This window comes from Mirounga leonina, unplaced genomic scaffold (assembly GCF_011800145.1).
Source record: "Mirounga leonina isolate KUSES-001 unplaced genomic scaffold, KU_Mleo_1.0 Mir_418, whole genome shotgun sequence".
Taxonomy (NCBI): Eukaryota; Metazoa; Chordata; class Mammalia; order Carnivora; family Phocidae; genus Mirounga; species Mirounga leonina.
Window position 1 is genome coordinate 18,356,962 of NW_023270739.1, and position 22,326 is coordinate 18,379,287.

Genomic DNA, 22,326 nt, shown 5'->3' on the forward strand with positions numbered 1-22,326 from the left:
TTGAAATCTGGAATTGTGATATCTCCAACCCTGTTAATTTTTTTCAAGATTGCTTTGGTTATTTGGTGTCTTTTGTGGTTCCATACAAATTTTAGTATTATTTGTTCTAGTTCTGTGAAAAGTGCTGTTGGTACTTTGATAAGAATTACATTAAATCTGTAGATTGCTTTGGGTAGTATAGACATTTTAACAATATTGTTCTTACAATCCATGAGCATGGAATGCCTTTCCATTTCTTTATGCTGTCTTCAATTTCTTTCATCCATGTTTTATAGTTTTCAAAGTACAAGTCTTTCACCTACTTGGTTAAGTTTATTCCAGGTATTGTATTATTTTTGGTGCAATTGTAAATAGGATTGTTTTCTTAATTTCTCTTTCTGCTACTTCTTTATTAGTGTATAGAAATGCAATGGATATTTGTATATTGATTTTGTGTTCCACAACTTTACTGAACTCATTGATCAGTTTTAGTAGTTTTCTGATGGAGTTTTCGGGGTTTTCTATATATAGTATCATGTCATCTGCAGATATGGACAGTTTTACTTCTTTACCACTTTGGATGTCTTGTCTGATCACTGTGGCTGGGACCTTTCAGTACTATGTAAAATAAAAGTGGTGAGAGTGGACATCCCCCTTTTGTTCCTGATCTTAGAGGAAAAGCTCTGTTTTTGTTTTTGTTTTTTTACCATCGAGTATGATGTTAGTTGTGGGTTTTTCATATGTGGTCTTTATTATGTTGAGGTATATTTCCTCTAAACCTACTTGTTGAAGGTTCTTATCATGAATCGATATTGCACTATGTCAACTGCTTTTTCTGCATCTATTGAAATGATCATATGGTTTTTATCCTTATTGATGTGATGTATCATGTTGATTGATTTGCAAATATTGAAGCACCCTTGCATTCCAGGAATGAATCCCACTTGATCGTGGTGGGTGATTTTTTTAATGTATTGTTGGGTTCACTTTGCTAATATTTTGTTGACAATTTTTGCGTCAATGTTCACCAGAGATAATGTCCTGTTGTTCTTGTTTTTTCGTAGTGTCCTTAGCTGGTTTTGATATCAGGGTAATTCTGGCCTCAGAGAATGAATTTGGAAGTTTTCCTTCCTCTTTTATTTTTTGGAATAGTTTGAGAAGAATAGGTATTAACTCTCTCCTTAAATGTTTGGTAGAATTCACCTATGAAGTCACCTGGCCTGGGGCTTTTTTGTTTGTTGGGGGTTTTTTGATTACTGATTCAATTTCATTGCTGGTAATCAGTCTGTTCAAAGTTTCTATTTTTTCCTGATTCAATTTTGGGCAGTTATATATTTCTCAGAATTTATTCATTTCTTGTAGGTTGTCCAGTCTGTTGGCATATAATTTTTTAATAATATTCTTTTATAATCATTTGGATTTCTGTGGTGTTGGTCGTTATTTCTCCTCTTACATTTCTGATCTTGTTTGAATTCTCTCAGTTTTTGTTTTTTTAAGTGATTCTGGCTAAAGGTTTATCAATTTTTTATCTTTTCCAAGATCCAGATCCTGTTTTCACTGATACTTTTCTAGTTTTTATTTTGTTTATTTATGCTTTAATCTTTATTATTTACTTCCTTCTACTGGTTTTGGGTTTTGTTTGTTCTTTTTCAAGCTTCTTTAGATACGAGGTTAGGTTGTTTATTTGAGATTTTTCTTGCTTCTTGAGGTAGGCCTGTATTGCTATAAACTTCCCTTAGAGCTGCTTTTGCTGCATCCCAAAGATTTTGGACCATTGTATTTTCATTTTCATTTGTCTCCATGTTTTGTTTTGGTTTTTTTTTGGTTTCCTCTTTATTTTCTTGGTTGACCCATTGATTGTTTAGTGGCATGTTATTTAACTTCTATGTATCTATGTTCTTTCCATATTTTTTCTTATGGTTGATTTCTAGTTTCATAGCATTGTAGTCAGAAAAGATGTATGACATGACCTTGATATTTTTGAATTTCTTGAGATTTGTTTTGTGGCCTAACATATAATCTATTCTGGAGAATGTTCTATGTGCCATTGAAAAGAATGTATATTCTGCTGTTTAAGGATGGAATGTTTTGAATATATCTGTTAGAACGATCTGTTCCAATGTATCATTCAAAGCAACTATTTCCTTATTGATTTTGTGTTTGGACGACCTGTCCACTGATCTAAGTGGGGTGTTAAAGTCCCTTACTATTATTGTATTATTATTGATTACTTTCTTTATGTTTGTTATTAGGTGCTTTAATGTATTTGGGTACTCTCGTGTTGGGTGCATAAATATTTTGTTATATCTTGTGATTGGATTCCCTTTATGATTAGATAGTGTTCTTTGTCTCTTTTTACAGTTTTTATTTTAAAATCTGTTTTGTCCGGTGTAAGTATTGCTACCCTGCCTCTCTTTAGACATCCATTTCCATGATAAATGCTTTTTCCATCCCCTCACTTTCAATCTGCATGTGTCTTTTGATGTGAAACAAGTCTCTAGTCGACAGCACATAGATGGATCTTTTTTAAAAAATATTTTTAATTTTTAGAGAGGGAGTTGGGGAGGGGCAGAGAGAGAGGGACAGAGAATCGTAAGCAGGCTCCACACCCAGCATGGAGCCCAATGTGGGGCTTGATCTAACAACACTGAGATCATGTCCTGAGCCGAAATCAAGAGTCAAAACCTTAGCTGACTGAGCCACCCTGGTGCCCTTAGATGGGTCTTTTTTATCCATTCCATCACCTGATGTCTTTTGATTAGAGCATTTAGTCCATTTATATTCAAAGTAATTTTTGATAGCTATGTGTTTATTGTCATTTCATTACTTGTTTTATGGTTGTTTTGTAGTTCTCTGTTCCTTTCTTCTCTTGCTCTCTTCTCTCATGGCTTGCTGGTTTTCTTTAGCGATATACTTGGATTTCTTTCTCTTTATTTTTTACATATCTATTACTGGTTTTTGATTTGTGGTTACCATTAGGTTTATATATGACATCTTCTGCTTATAGCAGTCTATATTAAGTTGATGGTCACGTAAGTTTGGACCCATTCTTTACTCCTCTCCCCCCACATTTTAGGTAATAGTGTCATATTTTACATTCTTTTCTTTTGTGAATCCTTTGATTGATTTTTATAGATATACTTGATTTTACTGCTCTTATGCTTCCTACTTTTCTTACTCCTTTTTATGGTCTTTCCTTTGCACTCAAAGAGTCACATTTAACATTTCTTGTAGGGCTGGTTTAGTGGTCATGAATTCCTTTAACTTTTGTTTGTCTGGGAAACTCTATGTCTCCTTATTTTCTGAATGATTTCCTTGATGATTAGAGTATTCTTGATTGCAGGTTTTTTTCTTTCAGCACTTTGAATATATCATGCTACTTTCTTCTGGCTTGGATGCTGAAAAATCAGCTAATAAATTTATGCAACTATTTTCTTTTCTCTTGCTACTTTTAAAATTCTCTGTTTATTAGTACTTTTTGCCCTTTTAATTACTATGTGTCTTGGTGTGGACCTCCTTGGGTTGATATTGTTGGGGCCTCTCTCTACCTCCTGGATCTGGATTTCTGTTTCTTAGCCTAGATTTGAGAAGTGTTCAGCTATTATTTCTTCAAGTAAATTTTTTGCCCCTTTTCTCTCTTTTCTCCTTCTGAGATCCCTGTAATGCAATGTTATTGCACTGGATGGTGTTGCTGAGTTCCCTAAGTCTATTTTCATTTATTATTATTATTTTCCTCTCTTTTGTTCAGCTTGTTTTCCATTACTCTGTCGTCCAGGTTGCTGATCCATTCTCCTGCTTCCTCTAGTCTACTACTTATTCCATCCAAAATTCCATCCAAATTTTAAATTTCAGTTCCTGAGTTCTTCATCTCTGGTTCTTTTTTATGTTTTCTATCTCTTTGTTAAGGGTCTCACTGAGGTCCTCCACTCTTCTGACATCCAGTGATTATGTTTATGACCATTACTTTAAATTCTCTATTGGGCATATTATTTATCTTTGTTTTGTTTAGCTCTCTTGTTTTGATTTTGTCCTGTTCTTTGATTTGGGACATATTCCTCTGTCTCCTCATTTTGTCTAACTCTGTGTCTGTTTTTATGTGTTAGGAAAGTCAGTTATGTCCTGTCCTTGAAAGTAGTGGCCTTATGAAGAAGAGGTTCTGTAGTGCCCTGTGGTTCAGTGTCTCATGTTTGTCAGAACCTGGTGCTTCAGTGTTGTCTCCTATGTGTGTTGCATGTACCCTCATGTTGTGGCTGACCCACTTTTGCCATCATCCCAGTTGTCTCTAATGGCTCTCTTTGCCTATTGTAAACAGGGTTTGGTCCCAGTATTGTTAGTGGGCCAGTCTGGGGCTGCCTTGGGCTTCAGTTGAGTCAGACCAGGCATTTTCCAGAGATGCAGGAGCATGGAATTGCAGGGCACTTTCCTTGTGTTTTCCCCTGAGAAGCTTTTATTGGTGGGTGGGAACTGCAGTCAAATCCAATGTCTGCCCCCTGCCCACTGCTGGGGCCACAGTCCAACTGGTGTATGTGTGTGGTTATCTCCCCTCACCCTAGGGCAGGAGTCACTTTGGAATGGTGATGGCCCTTGTTGTGGCTGCTTCCATGGATGGGCTCTGGCCAAGGGAGGTGGGGTGTGGTGTTAGCAAGGTTTCTGCAGGTCCGCTGTGAGAGAGGACCTGGAGTCACTTTAGAAAACTGCCACAGAGCTAAAGGGTATGGATCCACAGAAGTGTACTCTTAGCAAGGCAGGTGGAGAGGGTTTACACCATTCCCAGGTATCCATGTATCTGAGCTGGCTGGCAAAGGAGGAAAATGGCACCTGCCACCTCTTTTTTTCCTGGAGAAGTCTCCCAATGAGTAGTCTTCCAGCCCCTCCATCACATGATGTGAGATTAGTAAACAAATTTCCTTCCCTATACCCCAGAGATCTTTTCAAACTGCTGCTTCTATGCCGTATCTCCACAGGTACTATTTCTTGTGCTGTGTCTTTAAGGGTGGGGAGTTAGTTCCTCTCACCCTTTAGCTCTCCCAGAGCTGAGCCCACTGATTTTTAAAATTCCAGGTGTTAAACTCTGCTCATTGTAAGAACTCAAGAAATTAGGCCCCTCTGGTTTTCAAAGCCAAATGTCATGGGGATTCATCTTCCCCATGCAGGTTCCCTATGCCTCGGTGCCTGTTGTGAGGGTCTATTTCTTTGCCCTCTTTGAGCCTGCATCATCCTTCCCTCCTGTGGATGGTCCCGTGGGCCCCTTTAGCTCCCAATCATTTCTCCACCCTCCCTATCCTCTTATGTGTGGCCTCTTCTTTGCACTTAGCTGTGGAGAGTCTGTTCTGCCAGTCTTCAGGTCATTTTCTGGGTTATTTACACTGATTTGGTTGTTATCTAGGTGTATCTGTGGACAGGTGAGCTTAGGATCCTCCTACTCTGCCATTTTCCCTGGTTTTCAGAATGGAGAGTTATTTTTATACTAAGTGCCTGGCCAATACTTTGATTAGTACTTAGTGGATAAATGAATAAAATGTGTCTTTTACCATAAATCTTGCTATTAAATAATTTTTCTCTTACTTGGAACTCTCCACGTACCAAGGATTGTTTTCCTTCATTCTCTAAAGATGTGACACTATAGTTTTTATCTATAGAAAGTGGCAGCATATTAGCTTTGATTTCTATTATGGAGTTCTTATGGATATAAAACTCAGATTATAATTGTATTATAATTCTATAATCTATAATTGATTATAATTCTTGGTAGGAACATTAACTATGTCTTCCAACTTTGTATATAATTCAAGAGATTCACATTTCCTTGCCCCTATTTCACTTTATATTGGGTTCAGAGGTAGGCCATATGAGAGAATTAAAAGAAAAGTAATTTAACATTTAGTTAAAACTTATTGATGTGTGCAGCTCATTTGTATGGCTTTGAAATCAGAGGCCAAGAAGTATAGAATTATTCAGTTTTATTTAACAGATGTGTTCTATCATCTGCCTCAATCTCCATTTTATAGGGCCCATTTGACATTTTTAAAGGTCTAGCCAAAATGATTGATACCGTTCACCAGAGAAATCTATTATTGTAGAAATCATCTTTTTGGAAATTCTCTTAAAATAATAATGGTCATTTTTCCCTTAGTAAACTTAAATGAATTATTACTTTGTACTCCATACTATTGCATGTGCCTTTTAAAGAAAATGAAATATTTGAGAGAATGTCTTACATGATTGCTTTAAAGATCAGAAATATATAGAAGAAATACTTGACAGGCTGATGACTGGAATATAATCTTAAGCTTTGTTTAGTCAAGTCTCCAGAAAACTCTTTGTTTTTAAGGGAGTATGTTCAAGTTTCCTTAAACTATTTAGTAAAAAAATATGATGTAATGGTGTGTGTTCATTTAATGTACTACGTTGTAATTATCTCTTTACTTCTCTCTCTTGTTCTGTCTGACATTAAATGCTTTAAGGGCAGAGATTATGCATTGTTTACTTTTTTATACCTACTACTTAGCAGACTCTCTGGTACATCATAAGTCATTGGGGAATACAATAAAAAAGACAACACTAACTGTTAACAAGATTATGGAGAAACTGGAACACTCATGCATTGTTGGTAGGAATATACAATTGCACAGAGAGTTCTGTAAAATAGTTTGGTGGTTTTTTAAAAAGTTAAACATAAATTTACCATATGATCCAGCAATTCTATTCCTGGGATTTTGCTCAAGAAGAATGATCCCACTCTTTTCTCTACAGTATCCTCTCTTGGTTTGTCCCTTGTCCTTCACTCCCAACAAGATAGATGCCTTCCTACTTCTCTTTTTTGCCCTGTCCTGAGGTCAAAGTAATCTAGCTAAATTAAAGATCTACATGGGTAGAGTCTAAAAGCATGAGCAGGAAGTGGCATTTTTATATATAAGAATAACATTTGCTAATACACATTTTATCTATGAGAAAATTTTGAGAAAATATCTAATGTACATTTTTGCGCTAGACATAGTTTCATTTGTTTGATCTCACAATCTTACAGCTGAATCATACTTTAAAGACTAAAATTACATAAAATATAATTTAAAGACAAACTTACATAAAATATAAAGCTACTATACTGAGTTGAATAGCATTCCCCAAAATTTGTGTCTACTGTAATCTCCAGAATGTGACTTTGCTTGGAAATAGGTCTTTGTAGATGTAATCTTAGTGAATGTGAAGTTGTACTGAAGGAAGATGGGTCCTAAAGGCAATATGAATTGTGTTTTTGTAACAAGGGGAAAGGACATAGACAAGGAAAAAGGTTCAGTGATGACAGAGTCAGAGATTGAGGCAATGCCAATGCGAGCCAGTGAACACCAAAGATTGCTGATATCATGAGAAGTTAGGACTAAGGAAAGAAGAATCTTTCCCTAAAGCTTTTAGAGGGAGCATGGTTCTTTGACACCTTGACTTCATAACTGTGAGAGGATAAATTTCTGTTGTTTTAAGCCACCCAATTTGTGGTACTTTGTTATGGCATGCTAAGAAGCAAATATACCCACATTTATTAAAAAATAACTATGCATTTTTATTCATATCAAAGAGTCCATTAAATGACTTGTTTTGGCAAGGAAGTTTCTGGCTCTAAAATTATTTCATAGCTAGACTTGGAGCTCAGCAACTTGTATTACAGAGATGCCATGCATCTATTTAAATTGATGTCATAAACATCTACCAAAGACTCAAACTGGGTTGATCATTGACACTTGAAAAAATTTATGCTGTAATTTAGAAATTGGTGAGAATGTTTTCTAGGATTAAGTTACTGGTAGAATTGAAAGATTACATGTTTATGACTTTCAACACAATAAAAGATGTATGCCATGTATATTATGCACAAAGCATATGTGTTTTATCTTAAAAGTGTTAAAAGGTGTCACATAAGGACATTTTCTAATCCAGGTAGATTTACTTGAAACCTTGTCCTTTAATGTGAGTTAATGAGTGGGATCATATAGTGTAGGGAAGATCATTTTTTAGCTTATGTTTTAAAGGCTCTTTCTTCCAGCTGATCTAAGAATTAAATTGACATCAGACAGATAAACAGGAGAAAATAAACTTTAATTTAATATGCATGAGAACCCCACATACCTGAAAGGTTCAAAAACAGAAAGGTAAAATGAGGTATATATACCATCCTAAGCTAAGGAATGAGATAGGGGCTTGGGGCTCCAAAGGGGAGGATGACAATTCACAGTACACTAAGAGTAGATGTTGGGTAATTAGCTATTTGGCCTGACATACAGATGTGTCATTCAGATAAAATTTATCTCTGGTAATAACTCTAATTCTGGGAAAGACCCCCAATTTGGTTTCTGCTAAGTAGTTAAGGGAGAGGTAAAAAGTTTCTCTTGAGCCTGCAGGGTCTCAATTACCTTCAGCTCAAAAGTTGTACATTTTGGGGAGACTTGCTCTGAACCCCTTCAATAATTAAACAATCTTGGAATGCTTAGCTAGACTATGGCAGTGCTAATTTGTTAAATTGAACATAATTAGTTTTGTATTTTCTAAAATAACTTGATACATAATAATATTGATAGGCTTTCTCATTTTTTGGAAAAATTGTTTTGCATATTTCAGCATTTAAAATGAGATATTTATCTCATTAATTTTTGTTTTTTGCTAGGAAAAGAATTTTTAAAATACACCAGCAGTTATACTGTTTCTATACAATTTTCTAATAAGACCAGAGTAGATGCTCATTAGAGTTTCTCAAAAACAGTTGTATGTATTGCAATAGGGAACAAACCTGTTAAGGTCCTTCCAATTACATGTCCTATGTTGTATTGGCAACTGTAACCTCATAGGTTTTGGGACCTCTTAATTTAAAATATTTACAACAAAGCCAAATATTTCAAAGAATCAATTTTCAGTTTATAAACTCCTTTCATCTAGATTTCATTGAGATATCTCATTTAATCCTCACATGACTATATGAGTTAGGTATTAATGTCTCTACTTCACAGGTAAGTAGAATTGAGGCTAATTGTTATGTGACTTGCCCAAGTGGTGGAACTCTTATTTGAGCCCAAGTTTGCACCAAAATCTATGTTCTTTCCAGAATAACATATTACATTACCTAATTTGAATTTGCTTAAGGCTAGCATAAAATCACTGGACTTTATATAAAAGATAAGAATTTGAATCTTAACTCTTCTGTTTATTAACTGTGTAGCATTAGGCCTGTTCTCAACCTCAATTTTACCTATAGTAATCATAGTAACTCCATTACTTACTATGTGCCACTTGTTCTAAGCACTTCACAGTTATTGATTCATTTAATTTTTATAACAACCCTATGAAACAAATAAAACCCCATTTTACACATGAGGAAAATGAGATTAAGAGAGTTTAAATAACTTGCTCAGTCACAAACTACTTGGTGACCAAGCATCAAAGCCTGTGTGCTGTGCTGCCTGTGAAGACAGAGATAAATACCCATCATGCAGCTGGTTGTTAGCATAAATGATGTTATGTATGTAGGCACTTTGCAAACTGGAAAGGACTAAAAAAAGAGTAGATATTATGTATAAGAATGCTTTATTTTTAACTGCAGAAAAATGTCAGGGTAGGCAGTTTCCTCATAATAAGGTTTTATGGAATTTAAATGCTATCATCAAATCCTAATCCAAGTGCTATATTTCTTGAAATATTCTTTGAAGCAATGTATGCATTTTGCTTCATTTAACAAATAAAACTAAATGTAAAAGTTGTCTGCTACTAGTTTAGCAATTCATGTTTTATAATTCTTCTTGATTATTTGAGTTGCTTTAAGGATCGTTTGTTGAAGTCAGTTAGTGTTTTTTTATTAATGCGCTAGTATTTGCATGAGAAGACTTCTTAAGTATTTTTTTATATATATTTTTTATTCTTATGTTAATCCCCATAAATTACATCATTAGTTTTAGATGTAGTGTTCCATGATTCATTGTTTGTGCATAACACCCAGTGCTCCATGCAGAATGTGCCCTCCTCAATACCCACCACCAGGCTAACCCATCCTGCCACCCCCTTCCCCTCTAGAACCCTCAGTTTGTTTTTCAGAGTCCATCATCTCTCATGATTCCTCTACCCCTCCGATTTCACCTGCTTCATTCTTCCCCTCCTGCTACCTTCTTCTTCTTCTTCTTCTTTTTTTTTCTTAACATATATTGCATTATTTGTTTCAGAGGTACAGATCTGAGATTCAAGTCTTGCACAATTCACAGCGCTTACCAGAGCACATACCCTCCCCAGTGTCTATCACCCAGTCACCCCATCCCTCCCACCCCACCCCCCACTCCAGCAACCCTCAGTTTGTTTCCTGCGATTAAGAATTGCTCATATCAGTGAGATCATATGATACATGTCTTTCTCTGTTTGACTTATTTCGCTCAACATAATACCCTCCAGTTCCATCCACGTTGTTGCAAATGGAAAGATCACATTCCTTTTGATGGCTGCATAATACTCCATTGTATATATATACCACATCTTCTTTATCCATTCATCTGTCGATGGACATCTTGGCTCTTTCCACAGTTTGGCTATTGTGGACATTGCTGCTATAAACATCGGGGTGCACGTACCCTTTCAGATCCCTACATTTGTATTTTGGGGTAAATACCCAGTAGTGCAGTTGCTGGGTCATATGGTAGCTCTATTTTCAACTTTTTGAGGAACGTCCATACTGTTTTCCAGAGTGGCTGCACCAGCTTGCATTCCCACCAACAGTGTAGGAGGGTTCCCCTTTCTCTGCATCCCCGCCAACATCTGTCGTTTCCTGACTTGTTAATTTTAGTCATTCTGACTGGTGTGAGGTGGTATCTCATTGAGGTTTTGATTTGGATTTCCCTGATGCCGAGCGATATTGAGCACTTTTTCATGTGTCTGTTGGCCATTTGGATGTCTTTTTTGGAAAAATGTCTGTTCATGTCTTCTGCCCATTTCTTGATTGCATTCTTTGTTCTTTGGGTGTTGAGCTTGATGAGTTCTTTATAGATTTTGGATACTAGCCCTTTATCTGATATGTCATTTGCAAATATCTTCTCCCATTCTGTCGGTTGTCTTTTGGTTTTGTTGACTGTTTCCTTTGCTTTGCAAAAGCTTTTTATTTTGATGAAGTCCCAATAGTTCATTTTTGCCCTTGCTTCCCTTGCCTTTGGCAATGTTTCTAGGAAGAAGTTGCTTCAGCTGAGGTCAAAGAGGTTGCTGCCTGTGTTCTCCTTTAGGATTTGGATGGACTCCTGTCTCACATTGAGGTCTTTCAACCATTTGGAGTCTATTTTTGTGTGTGGTATAAGGAAATGGTCCAGTTTCATTCTTCTGCACGTGGCTGTCCAATTTTCCCAACACCATTTGTTGAAGAGACTGTCTTTTTTCCATTGGACATTCTTTCCTGCTTTGTCGAAGATAAGTTGACCATAGAGTTGAGGGTCCATTTCTGGGCTCTCTATTCTGTTCCATTGATCTATGTGTCTGTTATTATGCCAGTACCATGCTGTCTTGATGATGACAGCTTTGTAATAGAGCTGGAAGTCCGGAATTGTGATGCCGCCAGCTTTGCTTTTCTTTTTCAACATTCCTCTGGCTATTCCGGGTCTTTTCTGGTGCCATACAAATTTTAGGATTATTTGTTCCATTTCTTTGAAAAAAGTGGATGGTATTTTGATGGGGATTGCATTGAATGTGTAGATTGCTCTAGGTAGCATTGACATCTTCACAATATTTGTTCTTCCAATCCATGAGCATGGAACGTTTTTCCATTTCTTTGTGTCTTCCTCAATTTCTTTCATGAGTATTTTATAGTTTTCTGAGTACAGATCCTTTGCCTCTTTGGTTAGATTTATTCCTAGGATTCTTAAGGTTTTGGGTGCAATTGTACATGGGATCGACTCCTTAATTTCTCTTTTTTCTGTCTTGTTGTTGTTGTATAGGAATGCCACTGATTTCTGTGCATTGATTTTATATCCTGCCACTTGACTGAATTCCTGTATGAGTTCTAGCAGTTTTGGGGTGGAGTTTTTGGGTTTTCCACATAAAGTATCATATCATCTGCAAAGAGTGAGAGTTTGACTTCTTCTTTGCCAATTTGGATGCCTTTTATTTCTTTTTGTTGTCTGATTGCTGTGGCTAGGACTTCCAATACTATGTTGAATAGCAGTGGTGATAGGGGACATCCATGCTGCATTCCTGACCTTAGGGGGAAAGCTCTCAGTTTTTCCCCATTGAGAATGATATTCGCTGTAGGTTTTTCATAGATGGCTTTTATGATATTGAGGTATGTACCCTCTATGCCTATATTCTGAAGAGCTTTGATCAAGAAAGGATGCTGTACTTTGTCAAAAGCTTTTTCTGCATCTATTGAGAGGATCATATGATTCTTTTTCTTTCTTTTGTTAATGTATTGTATCACATTGACTGATTTGCGGATGTTGAACCAACCTTGCAGCCCCGGGATAAATCCCACTTGGTCGTGGTGAATAATCCTTTTAATATACTGTTGGATCCTATTGGCTAGTATTTTGGTGAGAATTTTTGCATCCATGTTCATCAGGGATATTGATCTGTAATTCTCCTTTTTGATGGGGTCTTTGTCTGGTTTTGGGATCAAGGGAATGATGGCCTCATAAAATGAGTTTGGAAGTTTTCCTTCCATTTCTATTTTTTGGAACAGTTTCAGAAGAATGGGTATTAATTCTTCTTTAAATGTTTGGTAGAATTTTCCTGGGAAGCCATCTGGCCCTGGGCTTTTGTTTGTTGGGAGATTTTTGATGACTGCTTCAATTTCCTTAGTGGTTATAGGTCTGTTCAGGTTTTCTATTTCTTCCTGGTTCAGTTTTGGTAGTTGATATATCTCTAGGAATGCATGCATTTCTTCCAGATTATCTAATTTGCTGGCATAGAGTTGCTCATAATATGTTCTTATAATTGTTTGTATTTCTTTGGTGTTGGTTGTGATCTCTCCTCTTTCATTCATGATTTTGTTGATTTGGGTCATTTCTCTTTTCTTTTTGATAAGTCTGGCCAAGGGTTTATAAATCTTGTTAATTCTTTCAAAGAACCAGCTCCTAGTTTTGTTGATCTGTTCCACTGTTCTTTTGGTTTCTATTTCATTGATTTCTGCTCTGATCTTTATTATTTCTCTTCTCCTGCTGGGTTTAGGCTTTATTTGCTGTTCTTTTTCCAGTTCCTTTAGGTGTAGGGTTAGGTTGTGTACTTGAGACCTTTCTTGTTTCTTGAGAAAGGCTTGTATTGCTATATACTTGCCTCTTAGGACTGCCTTTGCTGCATCCCAAATATTTTAAATAGTTGTGTTTTCATTTTCATTGGTTTCCATGTATTTTTTTAATTCTTCTTTAATTTCCTGGTTGACCCATTCATTCTTCAGTAGGATGCTCTTTAGCCTCCATGTATTTGAGTTCTTTCTGACATTCCTCTTGTGATTGAGTTCTAGTTTCAAAGCATTGTGGTCTGAAAATAGGCAGGGAATGATCCCAGTCTTTTGGTACCAGTTGAGACCTGATTTATGACCTAGGAGGTGATCGATTCTGGAGAATGTTCCATGGGCACTAGAGAAGAATGTGTATTCCATTGCTTTGGGATGGAATGTTCTGAATATGTTTGTGCAGTCCATTTGGTCCAGTGTGTCATTTAAAGCCTTTATTTTCTTGTTGATCTTTTGCTTAGATGATCTGTCCATTTCAGTGAGCATGGTGTTAAAGTCCCCCACTATTATTGTATTGTTGTCGATGTGTTTCTTTGCTTTTGTTATTAATTGCCTTATATAATTGGCTGCTCCCATGTTAGAGACATATTGTTAGATAATTACAATTGTTAGATCTTCTTGTTGGATAGACCCTTTAAGTAGGATATAGTGTCCTTCCTCATCTCTTATTATAGTCTTTGGTTTAAAATCTAATTGGTCTGATATGAGGATTGCCAGCCCAGTTTTCTTTTGGTGTCCATTAGCATGGTAAATGGTTTTCCACCCCCTCACTTTCAATCTGGGGATGTCTTTGGTTCTAAATGAGTCTCTTGCAGACAGCATATCGATGGGTCTTGTTTTTTAATCTAATCTGATAGCCTGTGTCTTTTGATTGGGGCATTTAGCCCATTTACGTTCAGGGTAACTATTGAAGGATAGGAATTTAGTGCCATTGTATTGCCTGTAAGGTGACTGTTACCATATATTGTCTGTGTTCCTTTCTGGTCTATGTTGCTTTTAGGGTCTCTCTTTGCTTAGAGGACCCCTTTCAAGATTTCTTGTAGGGCTGGTTTTGTGTTTGCAAATTCCTTTAGTTTTTGTTTGTCCTGGAAGCTTTTTATCTCTCCTTCTATTTTCAATGACAGCCTAACTGGATATAGTATTCTTGGCTGCATATTTTTCTCATTTAGTCCTCTGAATATATCCTGCCAGTCCTTTCTGGCCTGCCAGGTCTCTATGGATAGGTCTGTTGCCAATCTAATGTTTCTACCATTGTAGGTTACATATCTCTTGTCCCGAGATGCTTTCAGGATCTTTTCTTTGTCTCTGAGACTTGTAAGTTTTACTATTAGATGTCGGGGTGTTGACCTATTTTTATTGATTTTGAGAGGGGTTCTCTGTGCTTCCTGGATTTTGACGCCTGTTTCCTTGCCCAAATTAGGGAAGTTCTCTGGTATAATTTGCTCCAATATACCTTCTGCCCCTCTCTCTTTCTTCTTCTTCTGGGATCCCAATTATTCTAATGTTGTTTCATCTTATGGTATCACTTATCTCTCGAATTCTGCCCTCATGATCCAGTAGTTGTTTATCTCTCTTTTTCTCAGCTTCTTTATTTTCCATCATTTGGTCTTCTATATTACTGATTCTCTCTTCTGCCTCATTTATCCTAGCAGTTAGCGCCTCCATTTTTGATTGCACCTCATTAATAGCCTTTTTGATTTCTACTTGGTTAGATTTTAGTTCTTTTACTTCTCCAGAAAGGGTTTCTCTAATAACTCCGATGCTTTTTTCAAGCCCAGCTAGTATCTTTAAAGTGATGATTCTGAACTCTAGATCTGACATCGTACTAATGTCCATATTGAGTAGGTCCCTGGCAGTCGGTACTACCTCTTGTTCTTTTTTTTGAGGTGATTTTTTCCATCTTGTCATTTTGTGCAGAGGAGAATAGATTAATGAGAGAACAAAGTGCTAGCAGAGTAACAATGTCCCCAGAAAATATACTCTAAACAAATCAGAAAAGACCTGAAGCAGTGGAAAAAGAAATGGAAAGAGAGAAAAAAGAAAAAGAAAAAAAAGAAAAAGAAAAAGATAAAAACAAACAAAAACAAACAAAACAAAACAAGAACAAAAAAAAAAAACAGATTATGATCAAATATGATCAGGCTGGTATATAGATCAGTGCCACACACTAGATTTGGGGTGTATTTTGGTCTTTTAGAAGAAAGTGCCTCCCAAAATTTTAAAGAAAGAAAAACTTATATATGTACAAAAAATAAGGGTTGATATGATGAAGGGATAGAATATGACTGTAAAGATGGAAAGTATAAAAAATTTTATAAAAGGAATTGATAAGAAGTTGTTTGAAAAAAGAAAGAAGAGGATTTAAAAAAAGAAAAAAGAAAAAAAAGGGAGAGAATGTAGTCAGGCAGGGGAGTAGAAAAAACCATATACTAGAGATTTAGGGTATATTTTAATCTGTTAGAAGAAACTATCTCAAAATTTTAAAGAGAGAACAACTTATATATATATATATATATATGCCAAAAATACGGGTAACTACTATGAAGGGATAGAATATGACTCTAAAAATGAAAAATAAAAATGTTTTTTAAAAAAAGGGATTGATAAGATGTTGGTTGAGAAAGGGAAAAAGAAAAATTCAAAAAAAAAAAAGAAAAAAAACAGTTAAAAAAAATTAACTTTGAAAGACTAAAGAATCATGGTAAAAAAGCCATGGATTCTATGTGCAGTATTCCCCTAGCGCTGGAGTCCTGCCGTTCTCATTGATCAGTAAACTTGGTCTTGGCTGGATGTTCTCGCTGATCTTCTGGGGGAGGGACCTGTTGCAGTGGTTTACAAATGTCTTTGCTGGAGGCGGAATTGCCCTGCCCTTGCCCCCTCCCGGCTAAGTAATCTGCTTGGGTTTGGTCTCCGGAGCTTTTGTTCCCTGAGAGCTTTCCGTACAGTTTTGGAGGCGGAGAGTGAAAATGGCGGCCTCCCAATCTCTGCCCCGGAGGAGCCGAGAACTTGGGGTCCCGCTCCTCAGTGAGCCCCCAGAGAAAAGCCGTCAGTCACTCCCGTCTCCCCGGTCTCCAGCCGCACTCCGTGCTCACCCGGCCTGTGACTGCGCCTTTCTATCTCCGGCGCCCGACCCCATGTGGAGTCTCCAAACCCAGCAGATCCCTGCGGTGCACTCCTGTGCGGCTCCTCCCAAGGGAGGAAGGTGAGTCTCCCCAGATCTGCCGCTTGTTGGGTCCCTGCTGGAGGAGCAGGGGCCCGACTGTGCCGCGGATCACGGTTTATGGCAACCCCGAGCTGAGAGCCCGCGCCTGGGTTCTGCCTCTGCAGCCGGCTTCCCTGCTCCGATACCTGGGAGCTCTGCCGCACTCAGGCACCCCCGGTCTTTCTGTGACCCCGAGGGTCCTGAGACCACACTGTGCCGGAGGGTTCCACCCCCAGCTTAGCCACCAGAGTGACGTCCCTCAGCGGAGCCGACTTCTAAAAGTTCCGACTTTGTGCTCCGCGGCTCTATCACTTGCCAGAAGCGGCTGACGGAGGCCCCTCCCCTGCCGTCTATCCTCCCGAATATCGCCTCGGATTCACTTCTCCGCACGTCCTACCTTCCAGAAAGTGGTCGCTTTTCTGATGAGAGTTGTTGCTATTCTTTTCTTCGATCTCCTGTTGAGTTTGTAGGTGTTCAGAATGGTTTGATTCCTATCCAGCTGAATTCCTGAGAGGAGACGATATCCAGGTCTCCTACTCCTCCGTCATCTTGCTCCGCCCCCCCGACTTCTTAAGTATTTTAAGAGTTAATTATTTGCTACAGTGTGGTATTTATTGCAGAGAACATCTGTTTCTTTTTGATGCTTAACTATTTCATTAATGAGATGATTTTAGGTATTCTTCATAAATTGTCTTACTGGACTTCTGAATTTCAAACATTTTTCAATAAGCCTAAAACTCTGAATTGCAAAATTCTGGCTCCTGTTGTCTATATTTGGTCTCTAACAACCACAGTTAATATTTTCTTTGATTATTATAATGCCACTTCACTTCCTGAGGACTTGCATAGTCTACTACCCTTTTTCTTCTTCATTATCATCATCTTCATCTTTTTTTCCCCCTTCTCTTCCTCCCAGCCCCCTCCTTGTCTTCTTCAGTTCAAGCTTTTGATAACCTATCTTACAAAAGCTCTTTCCTAATTTCTGGCCAAGGATAAAAAGAAAAATAAAAAAATTTTCACTTCTTTTTCATTTCTGATCTCTGTTCAGACACTAGATCAAATACACCCGTTGAGTTGTGGGGTAGACAGCAGAATGAAATTCCCTCATATTCAGTAGTGAGTTAATAGTTTCCCTCCATTTCGTGCTTTGTCATGACAGTATCATTCACTTCAAACTCTAATACTTTTAGAAATCATAGTCACATGTTTCTAGTTGTTATAATAAAGACTATTTTCTTTGCTTTAGATCATTCACTAAGGTAGTTCTAATCATACAGTCTTGCTAAAATGAACAAAGCTAAGATCTCCCAGATAGGAAAAATCTTGTTCCTAGTAATAAAGCCACCATTATATTAGTATGAACAGAGGGCCAGTCTTAAAGTATAATAACATGCTCTACTTATTCACACAGGTTATTTTGGAAATGTGAATTCATTTGCAATCCATTTGAGTGTTAGTTCAAATAACTATACACATTATTTGTTCTATTTATGAAACGTCATCATAAATATGAGGATCTGTATTTCATTTGTGTGGGGGAGCAAGACTTACTGGCTTTGACTGAGACTGCACGATGCCTCCTTCTCCTTGACAATCCCTGTCAAATTGGTACTACCCTACTGATCTGGGCATGGAATAGTAAAGCTAAAAATTATTCCTTACCCTTGTGAATGGCCAGAACAAGGTTAAGTCACTTATGATCTTAATATGACTTAATATGGACTAAAAGTATTTAGCAATCCTAAATGTTTTGGAGGCAGGACACTTTCACTCCCTTAAGAGTTCTCCACACCATGGAAAAATAGTAACTCCGTGAAGGTACTTGTTGGATTGATGAATAATTTTAAGCATTTTGTTGCAGTATAAAAGGAAGATTCACCAAAAAAGATTTTATATATAAGAATAGATTATTTTTTTAACCAACTACAAAATGTATGAAAATAACACTTATGTGTCTCAAAACTGTAGTCATGGTTAATTTGACCGTCAGAATATTTTTTTCCTCCTTTTTATCCTGGAAAGAAATCATGTGTGTTTCTGAGATTTTAAGGCAATAAATAACATTAAGTTTTTTTTATTATGTTATGTTAATCGCCATACATTACATCATTAGTTTTTGATGTAGTGTTCCATGATTCATTATTTGCATATACACCCAGTGCTCCATGCAGAACGTGCCCTCTTTAATACCCATCACCAGACTAACCCATCCTCCCACCACCCTCCCCTCTAGAACCCTCAGTTTCTTTTTCAGAGTCCATCGTCTCTCATGGTTCATCTCCCCCTCCAATTTCCCCTCCTGCTATCTTCTTCTTCTTTTTTTAACATATAATGTATTATTTGTTTCAGAGGTACAGATCTGTGATTCAACAGTCTTGCACAATTCACAGCACTCACCATAGCACATAACCTCCCCATTGTCTATCACCCAGCCGCCCTATCCCTCCCACCCCCACCACTCCAGCAACCCTCAGTTTATTTCCTGAGATTAAGAATTCCTCATATCAGTGAGGTCATATGATACATGTCTTTCTCTGATTGACTTATTTTGCTCAGCATAACACTCTCCAGTTTCATCCACGTCGTTGCAAGTGGCAAGATCTTATTCCTTTTGATGGCTGCATAATATTCCATTGTATATATATATATACCACCTCTTCTTTATCCATTCATCTGTCGATGGACATCTTGGCTCTTTCCACAGTTTGGCTATTGTGGACATTGCTGCTATAAACATTGGGGTGCATGTACCCCTTCAGATCCCTACATTTGTATCTTTGGGGTAAATACCCAGTAGTGCAATTGCTGCATCATACGGTAGCTCTATTTTCAACTTTTTGAAGAACCTCTATACTGTTTTCCAGAGTGGCTGCACCAGCTTGCATTCCCACCAACAGTGTAGGAGGGTTCCCCTTTCTCCACATCCCCGCCAACATCTGTCATTTCCTGACTTGTTAATTTTAGCCATTCTGACTGGTGTGAGGTAATATCTCATTGAGGTATTGATTTGGATTTCCCTGATGCCGAGCGATATTGAGCACTTTTTCATGTGTCTTTTGGCCATTTGGATGTCTTCTTTGGAAGAATGTCTGTTCGTGTCTTCTGCCCATTTCTTGATTGGATTCTTTGTTCTTTGGGTGTTGAGTTTGATGAGTTCTTTATAGATTTTGGATACTAGCCCTTTATCTGATATGTCATTTGCAAATATCTTCTCCCATTCTATCAGTTGTCTTTTGGTTTTGTTGACTGTTTCTTTTGCTGTGCAAAAGCTTTTTATCTTGATGAAGTCCCAATAGTTCATTTTTGCCCTTGCTTCCCTTGCCTTTGGCAATGTTTCTAGGAAGAGTTGCTGCGGCTGAGGATGAAGAGGTTGCTGCCTGTGTTCTCCTCTAGGATTTTGATGGACTTCTGTCTCACATTGAGGTCTTTCAACCATTTGGAGTCTATTTTTGTGTGTGGTATAAGGAAATGGTCCAGTTTCATTCTTCTGCACGTGGCCGTCCAATTTTCCCAACACCATTTGTTGAAGAGACTGTCTTTTTTTCCATTGGACATTCTTTCCTGCTTTGTCGAAGATTAGTTGACTATAGAGTTGAGGGTCCATTTCTGGGCTCTCTATTCTGTTCCATTGATCTATGTGTCTGTTTTTGTGCCAGTACCATACTGTCTTGATGATGACAGCTTTGTAATAGAGCTGGAAGTCCGGAATTGTGATGCCGCCGGCTTTGCTTTTCTTTTTCAACATTCCTCTGGCTATTCGTGGTCTTTTCTGGTTCCATACAAATTTTAGGATTATTTGTTCCATTTCTTTGAAAAAAGTGGATGGTATTTTTTTTTTTAATTTATTTATTCATGAAAGTCAGAGAGAGAGAGAGAGGCAGAGGCAGAGGGAGAGAAGCAGGCTCCCCGCCTAGCAGGGAGCCCAATGCGGGCTCGATCCCAGGACCCTGGGATCATGACCTGAGCCGAAGGCAGACGCTTAACCGTCTGAGCCACCCAGGCGCCCCAAGTGGATGGTATTTTGATGGGGATTGCATTGAATGTGTAGATTGCTCTAGGTAGCATTGGCATCTTCACAATATTTGTTCTTCCAATCCGTGAGCATGGAACGTTTTTCTACTTCTTTGTGTCTTCCTCCATTTCTTTCATGAGTATTCTATAGTTCTCTGAGTACAGATCCTTTGCCTCTTTGGTTAGATTTATTCCTAGGAATCTTATGGTTTTGGGTGCAATTGTACATGGGATCAACTCCTTAATTTCTCTTTCTTCTGTGGTGTATAGGAATGCCACTGATTTCTGTGCATTGATTTTATATCCTGCCACTTTACTGAATTCCTGTAAGAGTTCTAGCAGTTTTGGGGTGGAGTCTTTGGGTTTTCCACATAAAGTATCATATCATCTGCAAAGAGTGAGGGTTTGAATTCTTTGCCAATTTGGATGCCTTTATTTCTTTTTGTTGTCTGATTGCTGTGGCTAGGACTTCTAATACTATGTTGAATAGCACTGGTGATAGTGGACATCCCTGCCATCTTCCTGACCTTAGGGGGAAAGCTCTCAGTTTTCCCCATTGAGAATGATATTCGCTGTAGGTTTTTCATAGATGGCTTTTATGATATTAAGGTATGTACCCTCTATCCCTATATTCTGAAGAGTTTTGATCAAGAAAGGATGCTGTACTTTGTCAAATGCATTTTTTGCATCTATTGAGAGGATCATATGGTTTTTGTTCTCTCTTTTATTGATGTCTCACATTGATTGATTTGTGGATGTTGAACCAACCTTGCAACCTAGGGATAAATCCTACTTGGTTGTGGTGAATAATCCTTTTAATGCACTGTTGGATCCCATTGGCTAGTATTTTGGTTAGAATTTTTGCATCCATGTTCATCAAGGATATTGGTCTGTAATTCTCCTTTTTGATGGGGTCTTTGTCTGGTTTTGGGATCAAGGTAATGCTGGCCTCATAAAATGAGTTTGGAAGTTTTCCTTCCATTTGTATTTTTTGGAACAGTTTCAGAAGAATGGGTATTAATTCTTCTTTAAATGTTTGGTAGAATTCCCCTGGGAAGCCATCTGGCCCTGGGCTTTTGTTTGTTGGGAGATTTTTGATGACTGCTTCAATTTCCTTAGTGGTTATAGGTCTGTTCAGGTTTTCTATTTCTTCCTGGTTCAGTTTTGGTAGTTGATACATCTCTAGGAATGCATCCATTTCTTTCAGATTATCTAATTTGTTGGCATAGAGCTGCTCATAATATGCTCTTATAATTGTATTTCTTTGGTGTTGGTTGTGATCTCTCCTCTTTCATTCATGATTTTATTTATTTGGGTCATTTCTCTTTTCTTTTTGATAGGTCTGGCCAGGGGTTTATCAATCTTGTTAATTCCTTCAAAGAACCAGCTCCTAGTTTCATTGATCTGTTCTACTGTTCTTTTGGTTTCTATTTCTTTGATTTCTTTTTTTTTTTTTTAAAGATTTTATTTATTTAAGAGAGAGAATGAGAGACAGAGAGCACGAGAGGGAAGAGGGTCAGAGGGCGAAGCAGACCCCCCGCTGAGCAGGGAGCCCAATGTGGGACTCGAACACAGGACTCCAGGATCATGACTTGAGCCGAAGGCAGTCATCTAACAAACTGAGCCACCCAGGCGCCCCTATTTCATTGATTTCTGCTCTGATCTTTATTATTTCTCTTCTCCTGCTGGGTTTAGCCTTTATTTGCTGTTCTTTCTCCAGTTCCTTTGGGTGTAGGGTTAGGTTGTGTATTTGAGACCTTTCTTGTTTCTTGAGAAAGGCTTGTATTGCTATATACTTTCTTCTTAGGACTGCCTTTGCTGTATCCCTAAGATCCCAAAACAGTTGTGTTTTCATTTTCATTGGTTTCCATGAATTTTTAAAATTCTTCTTTAATTT